This window comes from Montipora capricornis, chromosome 7 (genome assembly GCF_036669925.1).
Source record: "Montipora capricornis isolate CH-2021 chromosome 7, ASM3666992v2, whole genome shotgun sequence".
Taxonomy (NCBI): Eukaryota; Metazoa; Cnidaria; class Anthozoa; order Scleractinia; family Acroporidae; genus Montipora; species Montipora capricornis.
Window position 1 is genome coordinate 51,168,414 of NC_090889.1, and position 5,000 is coordinate 51,173,413.

General features: G+C 36.5%; 1 protein-coding gene across 1 annotated transcript in view; it reads left to right on the forward strand.

Moving 5' to 3' along the window:
* LOC138056311 (uncharacterized) overlaps positions 1 to 20 on the forward strand; it is a 1,395-nt gene extending 1,375 nt beyond the window's left edge. Inside the window, exon 3 of the mRNA XM_068902092.1 lies at positions 1 to 20. This exon is cut by the window's left edge and continues 533 nt beyond it. The gene's annotated coding sequence lies outside the window, so the exon portion shown is untranslated.
* The last annotated feature ends 4,980 nt before the right edge of the window (positions 21 to 5,000 follow it).

A 5,000-nucleotide genomic window follows, 5' to 3' on the forward strand; every position in this document is an offset into this window, starting at 1 on the left:
CTGCAAAACATCTTGATCTGCACCTGTGTCAGAAAAAAATTACATTTCAATACATACAAATAATTATTCATACAAACTGGGTTTGATGTCAAGAATGACTTTTATGGAGGGTTTTCTACTGATTCCATTCAGTATAGAATATTTCTGAAGATAACTTTTGTAGTAAAAAGGTAACTAATGGAATAATCAGCAAAAGAATGGGTCATCAATGGTGGGAATCTCTATTTCAGTTGACAGGACTAGGGAACAATAGCATTATAAAACTACATCACATTACATAAACAACAGGCAAATAGTGCTATCACTTATAGTACATACTTGCAGGGATCAGCGTGTTTCTTTTTTGAGTTCTGGCTTCATAGTTCTTGACTGCTGTGCCTTTATTTACTCGATCAGTAAACCCTGCACATAGAGGCTTTGGTACCTTGGCAGAATATCTTTCAGCCACTTCTTTCAGTGTACCTTTTGGCAATCTAAATAGCAGATTCTTCATACTTTCAACGTAACCTAAGTAAACAAACACAGACATAAATTATAATAATATCTATTATTTCCATTACTGTTATTTTCTGCAAGAGGTCAGTGGTTCCAGTCTGGAGTGTAGTGTACTTACAATGTATGGCTTTGTCTTCAGCTGCCATATTATTATTATTATTATTATTATTATTATTATTATTATTATTATTATTATTATTATTATTTACTATTGCTACAACTGGAAAAAGGTTTGTCCAGTCATAGATTTCATTGTTGAGAAATGGACTGTCATGAAGCAAAATGCTACATTTGCTGATGAACATGTATATGAAAAATTGAACTTTTTTTGATTTGCATTAACTCTACCTGTTGAATGAAACATTGACTTGTTAGTTTCTATATGTTAGCTTATTTATACACACTACTTTTAATCAAGAAACTGAAGGGAAATGGCACTGTGCCATCCATCTAATATCTAGTGGACTTACCATAAGTTGGTGGAGAAGCCACTTCTCGGACAACCTCCTCACCCAGTTTGAACTTTGGGTATGTCACTCAATAATATTTCTCTCCCTTCTTAGATAGCTGTGTGTCCCTTTTCATGTTCTCGTTAAAATGAGGGCTTGCAAGGATATGCCTAAAAATAAAGGACAATAAGTAAAAATTCAAATGCAAAGATATTGGAGCTGCAATGTTGAGTTATCAAGAATATTATTGGATAACCTAGTGCTTGAATAAATTGCATGAGTGATACATGAAGAAACTTCATGCTCCATACCATTACCTGCAAAAAGTTCCACACCAAGAGAACCCAATCATCTTTGGGTGCCAGTGGTTAAGGGTTGCATGGAAACTCTGAAAACTGGGTTCCTTTTTTTTCGGACCCTTTTTGTGATGAAACAATGATAAAAACAGTTAGCCACAACTTTGTTGTAAGAATTATTTTTGGTAATCAAGGATATGTGGTACAGTGCGATATTAAATTATTATTATTATTATTACACGTTAAACAGTTCTTCCCAGCTGTCAGCTCAATTCTGGTTCGATGAAAGTCACTCCAGAAATCCTCACCAATTTTTATCCACTGCCGTGGTTGAAGCTCCTCATGACAGCACTCCTTGTACAGAGGGTCGGGGTGGTCTGTGTATCTGTTTGCGACATGTCGCATAAATGAATGCCATTCTGCGCGGATCAAGTTACCAAAACCTACATAAGAAAAACAACGAAAATACTAATGTGAACTCAAAAACTAAGGCATTGATCCCCTCACATCAAGTTTTAAATGAAACTATCTCAAGCAAAAAGCTTAAATGAAAAAGTCTCAAAACCATAAATCATTGTATCATTATAATATTCACATAGTCATAATGCAAAGCCCATTTTCATTGTAATTACTCTAAAACAGTGTGGACCTTTGTGTCAGCATATAAGGTTGACTTATTCAGGAAGTACACAAAACCTGGTTTGGTGGATGTGGCACTCCAATACAAATGATGACGGATACCTTTCATCCACTGACTGATAACCTCACAGCCTTTTTCTTTACTTGCTGAAAGAAGCTTCCCTGTAATAGACCGTGCCACATGCCAAATATCGTAATAATGTGTGGTTTTCCTGCAGGTCTCCCTAATCCATTTGGCAATTCCCCTGTGACGGTCTGAGATAAATACACTGATAGACAATCCCAGCTGTTCTAAGAAGCAAAAGCATCTCTTGGCTCCCTCCAATTCAGTTTGCTGGCTGCCACTAGTTTCATTAGACTATAGCAAAAATGATACCAGATTTAATGACAATATTCTATATTTATTCCAAAATAATTATTATTGGCCCTTGAAAATGAATTGGTGATGTGCATTGAAGAGTATTTGCGCATAAAAAGTAGAATTTGCATGAAAGAAATCCAAAAATTGTTAACAGATCAAAGATGAACAAAACATTGGGAAAAAAAGGCACATTTCAAAGTAAAAAAATGTGATGATGATGTGGACTACATCCACCAACAGGATAATTCCAAGTACATTGTATAGTCTTTACCAGACCTCATACCTGAACAATTTCAAAATGTACAACTTTCATTAATGTTGTGCACAGCATTGTGTAAACACCAAATTTTGCAGAATGGCCCATGGAATCAAATCGACCATCACCAGACCAGACAACATCCTTCATGTTTTTCAAGGTACTGATGAGGCCAGCTCTGTATTCCTCCCAATGGTAGATGACAGTTGGGAAAATAAAAGTGCGCTGATGAGCAAAGAATGTTCTTGAAGAGTAGGCACACAGTCCCAAGTGGCGGAAGACTAGCAAAACTTTGCTTATGGAGGCACCTGCCATAAGCACAGCAAAGCTCAAAAGCATGTTGCCAGCAGGGTATTTGCCTTGGGGCATGAAGCTTTGGGAATTCCACACATATCCCTTGCATTTTCGGCAGTGCTGTTTGACAGTCACCATTGTACCATTTTGTTTCATTTCAACTTCTGGCTTGTCTGCCTTGCAGTTGAAACAGAACAAAATGAAGATTTTCATCAGCATCTCATGAAATACTATAAATTTTGGCTGGTTGTACTTGTAGCCTGGGCAATCTGGGTCAACTCTGAAAAAGAAATTAGATGATCAATACCTGACTACAATGTATGACATGAATGCAAACTTAAATTAACATGTCTGCCAATTAAAAAACAAATCAAAAATCAAAACAGTGCAGTAGGAAAGGTGTCCTTGGACGCATCAAGAGATTCACCGAAGTTGCTCCCAATTCTCCAAAAGGTAAAGTGATGAAACACATCTTCAGGGTTCGTACACTTTTTGTGCCCTAAAATTCAATTACTTTTCCAGGACCATGCATGGCAAAATCCATGACTACTTGAGAATATGTATGCACTCCACAATATGAAATGAGACAGGTTCCATTTGTGTTTGCCAAAATTTGAGACAGGAATTTTATTTTGTTTTTGCATAGAGCTAATTTTCCAGGATTTTTCATGGCTTGTCTTCAATTTCCAGGATTGCCAGCCTAGATTTTACAAGATTAGAATTGCATGACTTGCCAGGATTTCCATGACCTGTGCGAACCCGGCATCTAGACTGGCAATGACCGATGCTGAATTTCAGACTAAAAGCCTGTTGGATTGGAAGTGAAAACATAGCTTATTTGAGTTCTATGCTAAAAGAAAAACACTCTTACTTGATATCATGAATGTGGTCTCTCTCGTTATCCCCATCTTCCTCAGTGCTGTAGGCCTCTTCGTCCATACTTCTTTCATCGTCATCATCGTCCTCTGTTTCTGTACCTGTACTGGACCATGTGTAATAGTGTGCAGAACATGATGTGGATTTAGGTGCAGTTTCACAGGGATTGATATCTGGATCCTCATTAGGTAAATCTCCTTCACCATCAGTCATTATTTCCTGATGTGCTAAACACTAGAGAAAGACAATAAAGGTCACCGGGCAAGAATTTATTTTCAGAACCTTATAAAGTTACCAGTATGAGTAAGGAATACAATGTAACATTATGCTCTACTGTCATGTTGTTTAATCATTTGATCAAACACTAATAAAAAAAATAATGTAAAACAAATAAAAATTTGATCTTATGTATTTTTGGAGTGTACAAAGTGGCACATCAATGATTGTGTTCAACAAGATGCCAAAACGCCAACACCATGAGCCAAGACTAATAAATAAATAACATTCGAGATTTTGTTCTATATAGGCACTATTTCATTCACTGATTAGCAAATGCAGCCCCTCCACCATAAATAAGACCTCAAAACAAATGTGTGTGTTGTGCTTCAAATTTTTCATGGTTTAAGGATGGTGCCTACGAAAGGTATTTTTGCCCCAGTTTCTGATTATGCAGGAAAGGTAGATCTTCCCAACTGTTTTTGAAATCCAAAATGAAATTTTGCTGTTAATTACGAATTTTTCAAAGATAATTCCTGAATAATATTTGTATAAAGCTCTAAAATACAAAGTAATGTATATGGCGTCCTTTCTCAAATTGAAGCTCAATTATCTCTAAATTATACATGGTTACCCCCAATTAGGCACCATCCTTAAAATTTTTCAAATTTTAATTTTTCTATGTCTAATTTTCAATTATCATGATCTGAAGCAAAGGGAACGTAAATTGAACTGGTTTAAAAAAATTTCAACCGGGAAATTTTTGAAGCACAACATAGGCACCTAGAATAGGTTCACTCACAATTTCAAGTTCCTTTATGCTGTCCTTCAAACTTGTGACTTTCTTCTTCAACCTTTTGTTGGCTTTCTGCAAGTTTTGCCACTTACTTTTGTAGCTACAACCTTTACAGCTCAGCAGAAGATCTGGCCTACCAAGTGGTGTTTCTGACAAGGAAAGGACCTCATTGCTTTTTGACAAGTTTCTGAAATTGGCGGTTTCATAAGGGGTTGATAGATTCACATTGAGTACTTCACCAGTAGCAGATGGACCTACTGTAATGATGGTATCAGGAGAAGAGCATTGAACAACGGCGAGATCTTCACCAGAAGCAGATGGA